This window comes from Schistocerca piceifrons, chromosome 5, assembly GCF_021461385.2.
Source record: "Schistocerca piceifrons isolate TAMUIC-IGC-003096 chromosome 5, iqSchPice1.1, whole genome shotgun sequence".
Taxonomy (NCBI): Eukaryota; Metazoa; Arthropoda; class Insecta; order Orthoptera; family Acrididae; genus Schistocerca; species Schistocerca piceifrons.
In genome coordinates, this window is record NC_060142.1 from 134,099,467 (window position 1) to 134,119,265 (window position 19,799).

The window sequence follows — 19,799 nt, forward strand, 5'->3', positions numbered from 1 at the left end:
GACTCGCAAACTTCATGCTAAAATTCTTTCGGCCAGTGGTGCACGGTCTTATCTACAACACCTGCCACGTGAGCAGCCACACCATTCCAGCTTCGCAGTCGCGAATGAGATAGTGAGAGTCGGGAATTCGACAACGGACACACACATGTGATACGGATAGACTGCAGCATTTGTTCGAACGCCGAAACAGGTGAATACACTGAATTTTTCTCATAGAGCCCAAGCTATATCTACCCCCACCCCTGATCTTTACGATTCTTAGGTGACGTTGCAACAGAATGCTGTCCGACAAGAAACTGTACAAAAGATTTATATTACGCCCCCCCCCCCCCCCCCCCTCTGAGCCACCACAAAGTGTGATGACTGGCCCCAGAAGACTGTAAGTTTCTCATATGTTTTCTGCTGCTGTAAATAATTCGTCTTTACAGTACTGGGACAAAGATGAAGAGGAGTACAGGAGTTGTAATGTTATGCATATGTAGGCAAGCTAATCCACTGTCTAGAGTCGCTATGAGGTAAGGTGTACCTGATGTATGGCTGACCGCTAGCGGGCCTGAGGCACGGGGTGGTCTGCAGCAGACGTTCCTGGCTCTCCTGGAACCACGACCAAGGGCATCAGAGAAGGATGGGATGTGGGTTAATTTTGACGATGGACAGTCGCTTAGGAGGACAGACAATGCTACAGGAAACTGCAGACAATTATAAATGAGGGTAAGATACAGCTCTCTGTACTCCGACAGTAAATCACAGTTTCTGATTAACTCAAAGCTGAATACATCGGCGATCTCAGATATATGAGGTGCATCCAATGACAGAACAATATTTCAATACCTTTAAAACTACAGAACTTAATATTTCACAGAGAATAAACATTTAAACAATGACCTTTGAATTACCATCTTTCAATCGCTTCATGCGATTTCAACAAACGGTATCTCAGATGATAGCACTGCACGGTAGCTATCATCGCTGAAAGATATGTATCGGTATCTGTTTTACTTATTGATTTACAATGACTTCTATATCTTTTCATTATGCAAATGTTTGTCAGGACATCATATTCTCTATAATGACACAGAAAAACATGGAAAACCTCATATTTTATCATATTTGAGTATTTACTGAATGAACAATTTACTATTTTCCCAGTAACTTTATTCAGATGTTGAATGCAACTGCTGTTAAAAAAGGTGTGTTAACTTAAAAGTGGTCAATAGTGTGGTTAGTGGACACAGCAGTTGAAAAGAGAAGCAAAAGACGCTTCTGTTAAGAAGGCATAAATAATCTATAAATAATAATTGGTCACAATCTGTAGTCATTTAACATTAGCGTACTTGCCCAAGAATACTGGCTTATTTATTTATGAAGCAACTGTTGCTTATATTTATTGTAAATAATCACAGTGTAACCGAACATTTATAGCAGTTCTTGCACTTACAGCAATTGTTGCTCAACAACACATCACACGGTAAATTTGAATAACACGAGCATTATGCATTTCATATTCATTAACAAACAAACACCTACACATTTTTAAAGGACGTTACACATAATTTTAAAAAACATTATGAGCTAAATTATGTACATCCAATAACACAACAGCATTTCAGTACCCCTGAAACTACAGAACTTGATATATCACCATGAATAAATATTTATACAATGAACATATGAATTACCAACTCTTAATCGCTTCACGCGGTTTCAGCAAACGGTATCTCAGATGTTAGCATTGCACTATAGCTATCATCCCTAAAAGCTACATATCTATATCTATTTGATTTACTGATTTACGATGTCCTTTATACCTTTTTCATTATGCAAATGAACAGAGAAGGATACCTCTTATTTTGTCACAACGGAGTATTTCTTGAATGAACTCATATTTTTCCCGTAACTTTATTCAGATGTTGAGTACAAGTGGTATTACAAAACTGTGCTGCTTTAAAAATGGTCAACCACATGTGTTAGTAGATACCACAATTAAAAAGACATACAAAAAACGCTTATGTTAAGAGGGCATAAATAACTGTGTAAATAACAATTAGCCAGGGTCTGTAGTCATTTAACATGAGTGCACTTGCGCAAGAATACTGCCTTTTTTTACTTATGAAATCAACTATTACTTATATTTATTGTAAATACTAGTAATCGTACTGTAACTGAACATTTATGACGTCTCTTCTCTTAAATATTGCTGTAATATGTTACTTTAGATCGGGAAAGTAGTCAAGATGAACAGATCATATCTGTAGAGCTTAATGACGGGACTGATGACCCTGTAGTTTGTTCGCTTTACACCACAAACCAACCTGCCAAACTTGAAGACGATGTATTTTTGGTGGGGACGGCCTGCAGCCAATAGAGAAGCATACAGTAACGGAACACCATGGGAGTCAAGTGAAGACTGATAATTTTCTAGTGACCAACTCAAGGGAGCGATTCTACACACTTGAAAAAGGCTGACCTCCCATGTGTTTTTCGGTCATGTAAATGACTCATACTGGGCAGTGAACAGCAGATGCCATACTTTAATTTCTCTAGGGACGTTATACTTCGAGACATCTGAATGTGCTCCAAAGTAGAACTCTAACATATTCCACTTATTTTATAGAACTGGGGAACGATAGAGAATGAGTTACTATTTTTCATATTGTGTGTGCTAAATTCTGAGTCATCATGTTGAACGATGAATTATTTTGAGCTGGTGAACCTTTGTGTATTGTGATCGCGACATGGACTTAGTTTTAGCGACTCTTTGATGACTATTTAGTTGGGGTTATCGCTGCCATTGTCATAACGCTATCAACACAATTTTACTGCATTTGACAAAAGCATTTCCTGTCTGTATTTTAACTGAATATCTTAGGACCAGTTCCCATTTATTTGAGATGTCGTTTCTTGAATAAACATTATCAGCATAATTCTCTGTCGTCTTTATCAATTACAGACATTATAATAGAACCCATTTATTAAATTATTATTTTATCTTCTATTTTATGTTTCTGTGTATTATGTTAACTCGCAATTCTAGCCAATGCATAGACTAGTCGTATTTGAATGCAGGATCGCAGCTGCTGGTTATTATTTGCAGTGAATTGACTGCGAGCATGGAACCAGACGTGCACGGTTCGACCCTATGACTACAGCGAGGCATCCTTTTTAAACATAACCGTGCATGGTGCCATTACCTAAAGTACAAGTAACCGCAGGTAATGACGCAGCACGTTTGCTCGTATGAACTGCAGTTAGGAAGAGCAAGTATTCAGGCATAACAGTTGGGTACTGCCTCAGAGTACTTAATAATGTTCTTGACTCTATGTTTTGTTTTATCTGTGGTTGATTTCTTATTCAGTCAGTTGTGCAGTGTTGAGACGCTCTTATTTGAAGCATAGTAGCGTGGAGCTGAGTGTTTCAAAGAATGAGATCTCTTTTCTGTGTATCTGGGAGATACTATGTAGCATACTTTATTATGGTGGTCAGAACTCACATATGATGGTGTCTTGTTCATGTTGTTGATAGACTAGATTTTGGAGGAATTTTAAAGATATGTTTGTTGTTTCTTTGTAATGAGAGAATTTTGTAATTGTGGGATTCTTCTTACGTTGTGGAATCTTATTGTCAATAATCAGAATTTGATTTCTCTAAAATGATTTTCTTGAATGTGTAATCCACTTTCATGATTCACAGTGAAGTTTTGAATTTTTATCGTGTGTACACTGCACCTTACGCCACACGGAGCAACAAATTGTTTCAGACAAAAAAAATTACAGTTGATTATTAGTCTTTAGCTGTCTTTGTCTTTAGTTGCTTTCTAGAACGTCAGTACTCTAAACATAAAAGCAGCAAGCCGAGCAAGAGGTAAGTCACTTTTATTTCAGAGTAGATCTCACCTTGTATTCTTGTGCAAACTCTGTGTACTCGGGATTGTCAGGTGTCGTGATAGCTAGTACATAAAGGTTCAGTCAACAGTGTTGGTAATTTCAAAGAGTTATGTCCTTACGAGTAGAGCAATAACTTATTTTTGTGGATACTCCAAGTCTAACATTGCACTCCATATCATGCGACGTTCGTAATGCACTCCGGTACTGAGGTTTAGTTATACAGTTATCATTAAGCACACAATTAGTTTCTTTTGGCATCTAATTACATTCATTTTCTCCTTTTAAAACTTGCATTTAAAAAGTTTAAAATTTGGTTTCATGACACTGTTCATATACGTATCACAGCGTTAACCGACATTCAACTATGCTCAGTAATTGAATTCGTTATCTAAAGTACATGTTACACGAGAAGAAAGTTTACGAAACCAATGTATTCAGTTTACTCTTAGGCATACAATGTTTCATAGAAAGTTTACAAGCTTCGTGCAGCCAAGTCAGTTATAGATGAATTACAGCAACCCGGAATAGCAGGACAGTCTGACAACCCTTGGATCTCGTCCATCGATCTCGTCCCAAAAAGAGAGCAGCACAAATCGATTATGTAGCATGTATCAGATGCTCAATGCTCTTACAGTCCTCGATAGCAACCCCGTGCCAAACATTCAAGACGTCACACATAACTTGGCATGAATTTCTATGTTCATTGTTTCAGATTGTAGGCAAGCTTACTTGCAAATCTCTATAGCCAACGAGACATACCAAAAACGGTAATGAATTGAGTTCCCTTCCAGATAGACATATCTGGACGATATTTTAGTAATTACCCTTCCTCACACCAACATGAGGAACATCTCATTTCCGAACCACAGAAATGTTTCGGCGACAAGAAACGCCAAATGCGAAAATCTGTAGTGATCTTCCGTGACCTTGCCCATCCGACCAATTACGCAACGTACGTGACTAGTCTGCCAGCTGGTGTGACCCCGAACTACCACCAATTAAGCCGATTTCTTGACATGGTGAATCTTTACTGACGGCTCTTACCCCATGTGGGTATAGTTCAGGCTCCTTTGGCGAATGCACTGGCAGGAAAACATGCATACAGGAAAATAAATCTCTTATGGACTAGATAAATGTAGGAAGCATACAATAAGGAATCTCACGTTTCGATTGTCGTACTTCTGACAAACCAAGGTTGTTTATAGCGGTGTTTAGTGCTATCACGTCACAGAGTATCATCTTAAAAGCTATGGTTTGGCGGGTCACTGGCACTGCACACTAAAAACAGCATTCATGTGTCACAATGGTTATAGGACAGAATCCTTACAACGGCTGCTATTAGGCGTTGTTCTGCTTATGTGGAAGACCTTTGTGCTTCGTAACCAGAAACCCTATACAGGGTGAGGCAGCTAAGTCATAACACACCTTGTATCTCCCCAATCGTAATACATACAAAGATTCCGTTTGGACAGTGAATTGCAGAGACAGGGGCTACTTCAATACATCACATTTCATGTTTCTGCTATTTTTTATTACAGAGATATGGTTTTTTTAAATGGAACCATAAGTTAAATTTTAGCGTATCATGAAGGGTTTAAAAAGGTGGTTTCAAATATGTGTATATCATAATATATAGGCGAATAGTTTTTGAGACACAGATATGTTCCCGGATCGCATTCGTACTTCAAAGCGGAGTTGTCCATTGCGACCTTTCCTGTTGACCACTGAGCAGCTTAACAGGGAAGGCGTTGTTTTCCTGCTTCTCGATAACGTCGCAAGGTGACGCACGAGGTAGCTGCAGAGAAGGGTATAAATGTTTCCGTCACAGTTTCTTGGAGCAGACATGCACACCAACGAAGAAAAGTTAGATATGCTTCTAGTGTATGGTGAAAGCAGAAGAAATGCTGTTAGAGCAATAAAGCGATGTGGAGAGCTGTATCCTGACCGTGATCGTCCTACGCGCCAGCTTCTTGCGCTTATTTGCAAGAAACTACTTGAATCGGAATCATGGAACGCCATACATAGGACAAGGCAGAAAACTGCAACTGGTGAGGTACATAAAGAGGGCGTTCTAGTGTTGGCGCATAACGACCCTACTGTTTCGTCGCGACTTATCGCCTCGGAGTGTGGTACAAGTCAGAGAAGTGTTCTACGCATATTTCACCGGCATAGATTTCACCCGTTTCACCTCTCATTACATCAAGCACTCTCCGGTGTGGATTTCGAACGGCGTCAGGAATTTTGCCGGTTTGCTCTGCAGCACCTACAAGATGATCCACCGTTTTTTCAACGGGTGATTTTTACTGATGAAGCGACTTTCACCAGCAACGGTAATGTGAATTTGCATAATATGCATTACTGGTCAATAGAGAACCAGCACTGGCTTCGACAGGTACAGTATCAGCAACCGTGGAGTGTTAACTTGTGGTGCGGCATCGTCGGAAATGTCATTGTTGGGCCGTAAGTCATTCCGGGTATACCAAACGGCAATAACTATGTACAGTTCCTACCAAACATTCTGCCCATTTTGATGGAAGAGGTACCACTAACTAGGCGTCAGTGCATGTGGTTCCAACATGACGGCTGTCCTGCTCACTCTTCCCGTGTGTTAAATGAAAAAAATCCCGGAGTGTTGGGTAGGACGACGTACTGAAGTGAAATGCTCAGCCCGGTCTCCTGATTTGACCCCTCTCGGTTTTTTTCTGTGGGGAGCAATCAAACATAAAGTGTGTGCTCAAATACCAACTACGCCAGACGGTATGAAGCGTGTGCTGATATCTCACGTGACACCCTCGCAGCCGTTCTCAAATCTTTCGAACGGCGACTACAAATGTTCATTGCAGCAGAGGGAAGCTTTTTGAGCACAAGCTTCAGTAGACTTTTGTATCATGTGCAGCATGTATTTTGCATCTTTATGCGTATTTGCTTCGTATTGTAATCAATAGTAAGTAGTCCCGGCGGATGTTCGAGTCCTCCCTCGTGCATGGGTGTGTATGTCTGTCCTTAGGATAATTTAGGTTAAGTAGTATGTAAGCTTAGGGACTGAGGTTCAAATGGCTCTGAGCACTATGGGGCTTAACTGCTATGGTCATCAGTCCCATAGAACTTAGAACTACTTAAACCTAACTAACCGAAGGACATCGCACACATCCATGCCCGAGGCAGGATTCGAACCTGCGACCGTAGCGTTAGGGACTGAGTTAAGTCCATAAGATTTCACACACATTTGAACATTTTGAACAGTAAATATTTTCAAATAAAAAGCAAATACATACGAAATAATTGTGACCAATAAGGGTCTCCTCATTTACATTTGAATTTCTTTTACTTAACATGTATTAATATCTTGTAGTATTTTAATACCGTACGTTGTCTACTATTTTAGTATCACAATTATCAAATAACTAAATAATATTTGCGCGACATCATCAGTTAATTTTTGCGAAAAAATATCTCAGTATGTATTACTATTGGCGGCTAAATGGGCGTGTTTGTGTAAGGACGGACTCGCGACGTTTACCATGTACTCTACACAACAGGAAAGGTCGCATTGGACAACGGCGCTTCGAAGGACGAACACTATACGAGAACATATATGTGCCTCAAAAACTATTCGCCTAAATATTATGATATACACATATTTCAAACCGACTTTTTAAGCCCATCACGTTACGCTAAAATTTAACATAGGGTTCCATTTTAAAAAACCAAAGATGGCCTCATATCTCTGTAATAAAAATTGCACAAACATTAAACGTGATGTATTCAAGTAGCCCCTGTCCCTGCAATTCACAGTCCAAACGGCATCTTTATATCTGTCACGGATGGGGAGACATAAGGGGTGTTATGACTTAGCTGCCTAACCCTGTATAGTGAGCTACTCACCCTACCAGGTGATTTCGCCTCACTGATTGCCAGTGGACAAGGAACTCCCTACTCTCGTCCGCACCTAAACAGCACGTCTCACGTCTGAGAATACCACTTCCTCAGGTACACGGATCATCCAGAATTACTGACATCCAGCTGTAAAAACACTGTTACTATGCCATGTTGTGAGAAGATACGATCTACCCTGCTTTGCAGCCACCATATTGAGGCTCCCAGAGAGTGATAAAAGTGCGGAGCAAACGCCTTATACATTCACTTCCACAGGACAGTGATCACTGTCACAGCCTGAGTGGATTCTAGGGGATGCCTGTAGCACAACTGACGAAGGTACGAGACACACAAACGGCAATTCTCACGCCCCTCTAAGGCAGACCCGTGCACCTGACACGTGTTATGAAATCAACACCTTCCTAATGATACGTGATGTGCAGAAATTTCAGTCAGAAGACGTGACAATGAAACCGGTCGGCGTTTTTATCCTCGTCGAAGGACGGCAAGGGGAAATCAGGTCGACGATGGGACTGTTCACTCGCAACTTGAGACTCCATCATGATGTCGAACCGACCACAATCACGTCACGACTGTGAGCTGAAGGAGTTATTACCATCAGAACCACTAAGAAACAGCACACACTCCCACGCATACAAACAGAGGTTGAGGCAAACGCCTATTAGCTGCACCGTCCCCGTAACTATGTCTCCCACTTCACTCACCCCATTCCGACACAGACCGACAGTCACGCTATGGTTGAACGCACCGACTCCTTCCCGCCTTACACGATACCACCTGTTTTGAAAGGGGGATGAGAATAACAACACACAGTCCCTTTCTCCCTCTCTCTGAGAAACGATACAGCCGTACACTGCGAGGCAATTAGACACGATATTGCGGGTCACGCGCAGCTGTGCGAAGGTAACCTAATCTGCCCCCCCTCCCCCCTGCTCCAACAGTCAATAGAGCCCCTCGGTAGGAGGGGGGAAGGGGATGCTCTGTGACGGCTAGTGAGGGAGGGGATGCTCTGTGGCGGCTACACTATCGATAACCGTAGCGAGGATAATGAAACTCCTTGGTCAGTGGTGAGGGCGCCTGCGGCGAGACTATCTTCAGCTGAGTCAGTTCTCTCTGAACAATAGTTCCGTGTGCACGGGCTTTTCTGTATATCGCGGAGCCGGTAATATGACGCATATTATCTACACTAGCTGCATTAGTTATTCCTACCCATATGCATTCAAATCAACTGTGGATGCTTTTTTTCCACTCTGAAAGTCCTTTTCAGACAATCCAACAGATTCATGAAATAATGACAATCTCTGTGAATACATTTCGTATTTGGATACCGGCAACGAGAAATTATTCGAAAACTTTATATGTCAGGTAATCAATTTTTTTGACGTCTTGTGTGACAGCTGGGATTATCATAGTGAAGGATGGTGCTGGGTTTTAAGTTGTTTCTCCAGATTCCATCGCTAGACTGTGGGTAAAAAATTGTGGCTAAGTAATTGTAACCTGTTGTTTCTGGAGGGAATTGAGCAGCACAAGTTGAACAAAGAGATACGAGCCATTGTTGTTGAGTTGTTGAACCGCTAACAGAATAGCGAGAAGTGATTCAGTGTAAACCTTCATGAGAAATTTCGAGTATTTTAAAACAGAGTTTCTTCAAGTGCTCTCTATGAACAAGCTACTCAGTTATTGAGCTGTCACTGTTCTAACAATAAGAAAAGATCAATTTGAAAACAGTAGTAAAGTCACATCCTAATAGCATCATCTGTTGATGGTCTGTAAAAACATAAAAAATTATCATTGTTTACCGTTATATCAAAATGGAGTGTACGCTGGAGACTCTAATGTCCCATAGAGAAAACTTAGTGCTTAACAGGCCTCAAATCTTCACCTGTGATATTCACGAAATACACAATTTTCATGGTATTTTCTGTAGCAAACATAATTTCGGCCATCATTGGCCTCTACAGTATTTTCCTAACAGTTTGCGCACAATATTGGTAGAATGGTTTCTCTGTCTCGTTACCACTTGCCACAAACCTATTCCTTGTGAAAAGGACCTTTCTTGTAACCTAAGAGTGAACACGAAAGGTTGTGGTCGTAAAATTGTGGCTGGGCAGTGCCTATTGACATTCAGTTTGATTGCTGTACTACAGTATCTCGTTCATTTACTGTCTATTTCTCGAGAATTCGAATTATTCTTTGTTGAAATTTTTTCTTGTTTTAAAGTAACACGTCTGCTTTGAGTCTAGCAACCGAACAGTGGTTTAAAGATTTACTTCTTCTTTTAGTGGGGCAGTACTCGTTGTAATTGGTAAATTTAGCATCTCCAACAATACCACACCCTGTTCTCCAAATAGCTTGATCCCACACTCACCTTCTACAGCCTCTGTATAGATCCTCTATATTAGAGTAATAAATCGCCGTTTGAAACTCTTGTGTTTACTCCAATCTTTGATGGCACGTGTGGTTTTCTGTTCTATTTGAAAAATAGCTCTAACTGTTAATAATCACCTTCAGATAGCTCTAAAAGACACAAAATTAAGGAACATGTAGTTATTGGTAAACATTATTCTTCAATTCTATCACCCTTTTTTATTCTCTGAAGCCGCCAATCTTCGCACAATTTTTATGATGTTTTCATGCAACTGAATTGACACAGGTATGTTTCCTAACGGAGACATTATCCTATCTCCTATGTCGGTCTCTACAAAATTACGCAGATGTTATTGCTAGTACTTCCCAAGCATTATTTTTTATCTTCTAGACTAATCTCAAGATGATGTTAAATATAATCTGGCCTTCTAACAATAACCGAAACGACCTTGCTCTCCTGGTACTGCGAACGGCTGAAAGCAAGGGGAAACTACAGCCGTAACTTTTCCCGAGGACATGCAGCTTTACTGTATGGTTAAATGATGATGGCGTCCTCTTGGGTAAAATATTCCGGAGGTAAAATAGTCCCCCATTCGGATCTCCGGGCGGGGACTACTCAAGAGGACGTCGGTATCAGGAGAAAGAAAACTGGCGTTCTGCGGATCGGAGAGTGGAATGTCAGATCCCTTAATCGGGCAGGTAGGTTAGAAAATTTAAAAAGGGAAATGGATAGGTTAAAGTTAGATATATTGGGAATTAGTGAAGTTTGGTGGCAGGAGGAACAAGACTTTTGGTCAGGTGAATACAGGGTTATAAATACAAAATCAAATAGGGGTCATGCAGGAGTAGGTTTAATAATGAATAAAAAAATAGGAGTGCGGGTAAGCTACTACAAACAGCTTAGTGAACGCATTATTGTGGCCAAGATAGACACGAAGCCCATGCCTACTATAGTAGTACAAGTTTATATGCCAACTAGCTCTGCAGATGATGAAGAAATTGATGAAATGTATGATGAGATAAAAGAAATTATTCAGGTAGTGAAGGGAGACGAAAATTTAATAGTCATGGGTGACTGGAATTCGATAGTAGGAAAAGGGAGAGAAGGAAACATAGTAGGTGAATATGGATTGGAGATAAGAAATGAAAGCGGAAACTGTCTGGTAGAATTTTGCACAGACCATAACTTAATCATAGCTAACACTTGGTTCAAGAATCATAAAAGAAGTTTGTATACATGGAAGAATCCTGGAGATACTAAAAAGTATCAGATAGGTTATATAATGGTAAGACAGAGATTTAGGAACCTGGTTTTAAATTGTAAGACATTTCGAGGGGCAGATGTGGACTCTGGCCACAATCTATTGGTTATGAACTGTCGATTAAAACTGAAGAAACTGCAATAAGGTGCGAATTTAAGGAGATGGGACCTTGATAATCTGACTAAACCAGAGGTTGTACAGAGTTTCAGGGAGAGCATAAGGTTCAAATGGCTTTAAGCACTAAGGGACTCAACATCTGAGTTCATCAGTCCCCTAGAAGTTAGAACTACTAAAACCTAACTAACCTAAGGACATCATCCACATCCATGCCCGAGGCAGGATTCGAACCTGCAACCGTAGCGCTCGCGCGGTTCCAGACTGAAGCGCCTAGAACCGCTCGGCCACACCGGCCGGCAGAGCATAAGGGAATAATTGAAAGGAATGGGGGAAAGAAATACACTAGAAGAAGAATGGGTAGCTCTGAGGGATGAAGTAGTGAAGACAGCAGAGGATCAAGTAGGCAAAAAGACAAGGGCTAGTAGAAATCCTTGAGTAACAGAAGAAATATTGAATTTAATTAATAAAAGGAGAAAATATAAAAATGCAGTAAATGAAGCAGGCAAAAAGGAATACAAACGTCTCAAAAATGAGATCGTCAGGAAGTGCAAGATGCCTAAGCAGGGATGGCTAGAGGACAAATGTAAGGATGTAGAGGCCTATCTCACTAGGGGTAAGATAGATACTGCCTACAGGAAAATTAAAGAGACCTTTGGAGAAAAGAGAACCACTTGTATGAATATCAAGAGCTCAGATGGAAACCCAGTTCTAAGCAAAGAAGAGAAAGCAGAAAGGTGGAAGGAGTATGTAGAGGATCTATACAAGGGCGATGTACTTGAGGCCAATATTATGGAAATGGAAGAGAATGTAGATGAAGATGAAATGGGAGATACGATACTGGGTGAAGAGTTTGACAGAGCACTGAAAGACCTGAGACGAAACAAGGCCCCGGGAGTAGACAACATTCCATTAGAACTACTGACGGCCTTGGGAGAGCCAGTCCACACAACACTCTACCATTTGGTGAGCAAGATGTATGAGACAGGCGAAATACCCTCAGACTTCAAGAAGAATATAATAATTCCAATCTCAAAGAAAGCAGGTGATGACAGATGTGATAATTACCGAACTATCAGTTTAATAAGTCACAGCTGCAAAATACTAACACGAATTCCTTACAGACGAATGGAAAAACTGGTAGAAGCTGACCTCGGGAAAGATCAGTTTGGATTCCGTAGAAATATTGGAACGCGTGAGGCAATACTGACCTTACGTCAAAGATTAAGGAAAGGCAAACCTATGTTTCTAGCATTTGTAGACTTAGAGAAAGCTTTTGACAATGTTGACTGGAATACTCTCTTTCAAATTCGAAAGGTGGCAGGGGTAAAATATAGGGAGCGAAAGGCTATTTACAATTTGTACAGAAACCAGATGGCAGTTATAAGACTCCAGGGGCATGAAAGGGAAGCAGTGGTTGGATAGGGAGTGAGACAGGGTTGTAGCCTCTCCCCGATGTTATTCAATCTGTATATTGAGCAAGCAGTAAAGGAAACAAAAGAAAAATTCGGAGTAGGTATTAAAATCCATGGAGAAGAAATAAAAACTTTGTGGTTCGCCGATGACATTGTACTTCTGTCAGAGACGGCAAAGGACTTGGAAGAGCGGTTGAACGGAATGGACGATGTCTTGAAAGGAGGATATAAGACGAACATCAACGAAAGCAAAACGAGGATAATGGAATGCAGTCGCATTAAGTCGCGTGATGCTGCGGGAATTAGATTAGGAAATGAGACACTTAAAGTAGTAAAGGAGTTTTGCTATTTGGGGAGCAAAATAACTGATGATGGTCGAAGTAGAGAAGATATAAAATGTAGACAGGTAATGGCAAGGAAAGCGTTTCTGAAGAAGAGAAATTTGTTAACATCGAGGATAGATGGAAGTGACAGGAAGTCGTTTCTGAAAGTATTTGTATGATGGAGTGTAGCCATGCATGGAAGTGAAATATGGACGATAAATAGGTAAGACAAGAAGAGAATAGTCGCTTTCGAAATGTGGTGCTACAGAAGAATGCTGAAGATTAGATGGGTAGATCACATAACTAATGAAGATGTATTGAACAGAATTGGGAGAAGAGGAGTTTGTGGCACAACTTGACAAGAAGAAGGGACCGGTTGGTAGGACATGTTCAGAGGCATCAAGAGATCACAAATTTAGCATTGGAGGGCAGCGTTGAGGGTAAAAATCGTAGAGGGAGACCAAGAGATGAATACAATAAGCAGATTCTGAAGGATGTATGTTGCAGTAAGTACTGGGAGATGAAGAAACTTGTACAGGATAGGGTAGCATGGAGAGCTGCATCAAACCAGTCTCAGGACTGAAGACCACAAAAAAAACAACAACAACATACAATTCAACGCTTATTTGACTAAGAAGTGTAGGACGTTAACATGATTTAATATAAAGGGAGTTAACGTACGTTTGATAAACGAACAATGCATTATGTGACAGCAACTAATAACACGCCGCAATTTGACTTGTCAAAGTTGCAGGAATGTTCTGCAGAAGTTTCACAAAATGCGATTCAGTAAATGCGAGAACGAGTTGCAACATACGGCACATTTAAGAATGTAATTTATTTAAATAATGCTCGTGATCGGTCTCTAGGAAATTAGCCTAGGGAAAGGTAACTATGAGGTCCAACTTCAGGAGACGAAAACTGAGGCCAGGTGATAGTCTACCGTGACAGTTTCGGCGCACCAGACAGGCTACAGTAGCTTATAAAATGTAGATACTCGTCGATGCAAATTGAAAACTTGTGGAAGGGGGGTTAGATATGGATAAGGTACTTGATAACGCAGATATCATTTCTCTTACCCTAGCTGACCTCTGGCCATAGACATTGTGCCATGTATGAAGCGCGACAACCAGTATTTGTGGACGAAAAATGACAATTGAACGCTATGACAAAATAAATGTATCTTATATCTACACAGAGAACGGCTTCTCCTCTGATCTAATTCTAGAAACACATTCTGTTGATTCTTACCTACAGGTAACTGTTATGTATAAACTGGCACGATGTGTTCTTTCAGTAGTACATGTAGACGCCTCGGCGATACACCACAATAACATCAAGATCTCAGTGGCGTTCAACGAATAGATGGTTCACTGTCAGATACTGTCACTGCTCATAGAACGACTCCTTATTACTCGTCTTCCATTCACGTGGAGGTGACAGTGGCTACTGATATTCCAGCGCTAGATCACAATCTTTGGATAAGATGTAAGCTGGCCATCCCTGCCGTTATGAGAGTGTCTCTTGTTGGGGGAAAAAACCATGCATTCTAAACTATCATAAAACGATCTTGACGATATCACGCAGTAACACAGTCAGAGATCATTTAGCGAAACACACAGAAGCACTGATATGGATAACGGTGTACAGCTATCGTTTTGCAATCGTTGGCCTTCGACTGGTTTGTTCTGCCCAGCTATACACTTGAGTCCGTCTTCCACAAAAATGTAATCTTATCTCGGATAGTTGTTGAATATTCGAGTAGTATAGTAATTAACTCAAACAATAATTAGATAAATCATTCGGGATTTCAAAACAACGTTGTCATCCACTTACTGGCATCGCAGTAGGGAGTGTTTTGCTAAAGCTACGAGAAGTTGTATGGTCTACAAGCCACGGTTAAAGTCATTATGGAAGAAAGTTCCTAGGTATATTCGGAACTTTCTTCCCATTCTAATCGTAAGGAAGTTTGTGTCGTGCAGACGTCAAGGGTACCCGAGTGGGCTCTGAAATCCCGTGTCGATGATGTTTGGTTGAATGGTTCGCACGCTGACACTTGTTGATGGTCCATCATTGAAATCTGCAACAACTTGTGGAAGGGTTGCACTTGCGTCACGTTGAACAATTCTTTGCAGTCGTCGTTAGTCCCATTGTTGCTGGATCTTTTTCCGACCGCCCCGATGTTTAAGTTTATATGTTTTACCGGATTCCTGATACTCACGGTACACTCATGAAATGGTCGTACGAGAAAATCCCCACTTCATCGCTACCTCGAAGATGCTGTGTCCCATCGCTTGTGCGCCGACAATAACACCACTCACTCAAATCTTGCTAGCCTGCCATCGTAGCAGCAGTAACGGATCTAACAACTGCGCCAGATCCTTGTTGTCTTCTATAGGCGTTGCCGACAGCAGCGCCGTATTCTGCCTGTTTACATATCTCTATATTTGAATACGCGTTCCTATATGTTTCTTTGGCGCTTCAGTGTATGATCATATGAAGTACCCTCACAAACATATGATAACCTTGATGTTGTCTTCACTGACACAATCCTGTGTATTACGGATTTTCAACAGAAACGTATAATTCAAATGGTTCAAATGGCTCTGAGCACTATGGGACTTAACATCTGAGGTCATCAGTCCCCTAGAACTTAGAACTACTTAAACCTAGCTAACCTAAGGACATCACACACATCCATGCCCAAGGCAGGACTCGAACCTGCGACCGTAGCAGTCGCGCGGTTCCGGACTGAAGCGCTTAGAACGGCTCGGCCACCGCGGCCGGCAGAATCGTATAATTCATTGATGAGAAAGGCTCAGTAGTGCAGTGAGATTATTCACATGTGAAGCTGTTGTGTGCATGAAACGATTATTGTTTGCTGACTGTGACGAAATGCAGAACGAGTTAGGCAGAACTACTTACTTCTTACTGACGTTATATTTGAACTGTCTGAGGCAATACTAGATGACAGCTGCCTATAAACGTCGATGAATGGAAGACAGTGTCCATAAAAAACTATGAAGCTAAAAAAAAAGACTCCTGTAATATATGATTACGTGGCTAGTGGACCACATATAAGCTAAGCAAGTACACGGATTAAAAGTGTCCGCACGCCCATTAGTGGACACTGATGTGGGTTGTACCCACCATTCACCGTTATGGCGGCTGGAGCTCTGCTGGGAACACTTTCACTGAGGTGTCTGAATGTCTGTGGATAAATGTCAGTTCGTTAGTTTACAAAAGCAGAAACCTGAGCTGGACGGAGTGGCCTAGCGGTTCTAGGCGCTACAGTCTGGAACCGCGCGACCGCTACGGTCGCAGTTTCGAATCCTGCCTCGGGCATGGATGTGTGTGACGTCCTTAGGTTAGTTGGGTTTAAGTAGTTCTAAGGTCTAGGGGACTGATGACCTCAGCAGTTAAGTCCCATAGTGCTCAGAGCCATTTTTTTTAAACCTGAAATGTTGTGATGTTGGACGCTGTAACTCATTCCAAAGTGCCATTGGGTTCGGGTTGGGACTCTGGCTGCCCATTTCATTGCCGGAATGTTATTTTCCACAAACCATTGTCTAACATATGCTGTTTCATGACGCGATACACCGCCATACTGATACAATCACACACCGGACTGTTCTTGTAATGTACGCACTTCACAATGTGGTAAACGTGTTCATATTCTTTCCGCATTTAGCGTTTTCTTAAGCGCATAAAAGTGATTACAGATAACGACAAAAACACCTCCTTACCGTAGCATCACCTCTTCCATACTTCACTGTTGGCACTACACAGGATGGTAGAATACGTTATCCGGGCGTTCGCCAAACCCTGGCCTTTCCATCGGTTTGCCGCAGAGTACAGCGTGATCCACCACTCCAAACCAGCCGTTTCCACTGTCCAGTGGCGTTGCTCTTCACGCCATCTACAGCGTCGCTTATAACTGGCTGCAGAAATGTGTGACTTATGAGGAGTTGCTCGAACTTCATATTCCATTCCTTTAACTATATAAGCACAGCGATTGTGCTAGATGGACTGCCGATAGCAATTTTGGAACTCACTAGTGAATCTTTCACCTGACTTCGTGTTTTTTTTTTTTTTTTTTTTTTTTTTTTTTTTTTTTTTTTTTTTTGCTTGGTTTCGTGCAGAAGGAACACGGTGTAGTACGAACTCAACAAGTCGTTGGAAGTCCACTGCTGCCTCATAGCCATCCATAACTGCGAATGTGCTGCCAGTGCAGAATTTTGTGCACGATTTGATCTCTCTATTAGGTCCCATTAACGTTCGGTGGAATTCATGTCGGGCGATCTAGGTATGTCACAGGTCAGCCGGCTCATCTGAAATTAAAATTGAGTTGACGCTAGCGAAGCATATAAGATTCTTTAGGAGTTGTACCTCGCTTAAGTAATTTGGACAATTGGAAACGAAATGGCGGCCATTTCGAAAAAATAGGGTTTCTTTAATAGATTTTCGACTTCACCGGCCCAGTAAAAATATTTACAATTGATGGGTCGGAATAAAAGTGGTACAACTCCTAGAAAATTTAGTTAGCGGAAACAAAGATTCATGTCAATCGGTTCAGTAGATTTGAAGTTACCATACCTCACGGTAAAAAAACCTGAAATTTGGTTGGAAGTATTCACATCCTGCAGTAAGACTTCGACTACATGACTTAAGTATATTCTTGAAGATCTATAGTTGCGAACATGTGCTGCTAAAAGATCGCCTCTATACCCTAGCATATACAATTCTCCTTACGTGCTCACTGATTAGTAAAACAACATCGTTTAGAAGGCGTGATTGGTCTGCAGAATTTGACTGAAATGCCTTATTTACCAGCCGACATTCTTCCAAATAGGGTTTCAGAAAAGTAAGATAAATTTTGTTCACATCATCACTGTATATATTATGAAGGACTTGGGCGGTATAGCACTTCTCATGAAGCGCTGCTATCTCAGAGTTGGTTTTTAGTTCAAGCCGCTGAGACAAAGCACGAGAAGCAGCCTCAGAAATAGACATCCAACGTGTATTGCACTTCTGAACTATTTTCAATGGATTAGCTCCGTCATTTAGTGCACTGAATAACCTCTATTAGCAATTTGACGAGATGAAGATTTGGAAAACCAAGAACATGTTTCTGACAGAAAAAATTCCAAATTCCGGGGCAAATTTTCAGATGTAGCAGGACATACTGACAGCTACACGGAATGACAGACACAAGTAATTAACACTAGATTCAGATTCAGATTCTGATACACACCATTATTGATTCCTACCATAACTGCTGCATTGTCAGTACCAAAACCGCAAATTAAATGAATGTTCAAGGCGTACCCATTAAGCAAAGAATTCAAACCATTGGTTACTGCCACTGCGGTGTCTTCATCTAACTCTGTCATTCCAAAGAATGTGGAAACATTGCGATCTCGGGCCTCAGAAAGGTATATCACACATGCAGCTGACAATTTACTGGCGCTAATGTCTGAGGATTCATCCAGAAGTACACTGAAATATACGTCTCCTACGTCCTTTTTCAGACTGTCCTTGAAATATGGGTAAAGAGTGTTTTTTATCACACCTCTACACTTGATTCTATGCAAACGCATGTGAGAGACATGGTCAGCACCTAAAGAACACCTCTTTGAAAGGCTGTGGAGATGATCCACAGATTTTCTTGCGGAATGGTTAGCCATAAATAAACATAATGCAGCTTCTGAAACAGAAACTTCATTGGACTGCCTAACTACATGTGCATCGAGTTTCAACTGCCCCTGTGAAGAAAAAAGTGCTGCAGCTTTTACATGCTTTTTGAATGATTCCACCAATCCGACAGATGCGAATTTAAATTGCACTGGTAAAATCGACATCACACTCTAGAAGGATCTCAACAAGCAATGTCTTTCAATTGTTTGTTGCTAAGCCACTGTTTTCTAACCTTTGGGTGTATTTTTTGTACTTTTGCTTCGATGTTTTGATGAGACAACTAATAAAAAGTGAAGAAAATCATTGATTACAACAAGATTAACTGCACCATAAACATTAACAGTCCAACACTGTGCACTGAACCGACTTCGGTACACGGTAACTTGTCACTACAATGCTAAGAGCAAAGAACTAAGATGGAAAGGATTGTTCTGTTCTGTTGAGGCAGGGGAAACATGATATCAAAATCTGATTTAATAGAGTTAGCTGGAGCCATATTGTTGCCGGTTTATGATTTTTCATGCTAAATGCAATTTCAAATTGTATATTGGAAAGACTGAATTAAACATAAAAATATAGTTGCAGACATCAATCCACAAATCCGTTAGATATTCCGTTTACCGCTAAATGCAAAATTTCACCCGTTGACAGTATGTAGAAACCGTCAAATTTAGCGGAAATTGCGATAACTAGGCAGCCTTGTTATGGTCAAAACAATGAAGACTGAATTAAACGGAAAAATATTGTTGCAGACATCTATCTACAAATCCGTTAGAAAATCCGTTGACCGCTAAACGCAAAATTTCACCCGCTGACGGTATGTAATATCTGTCAAATTTA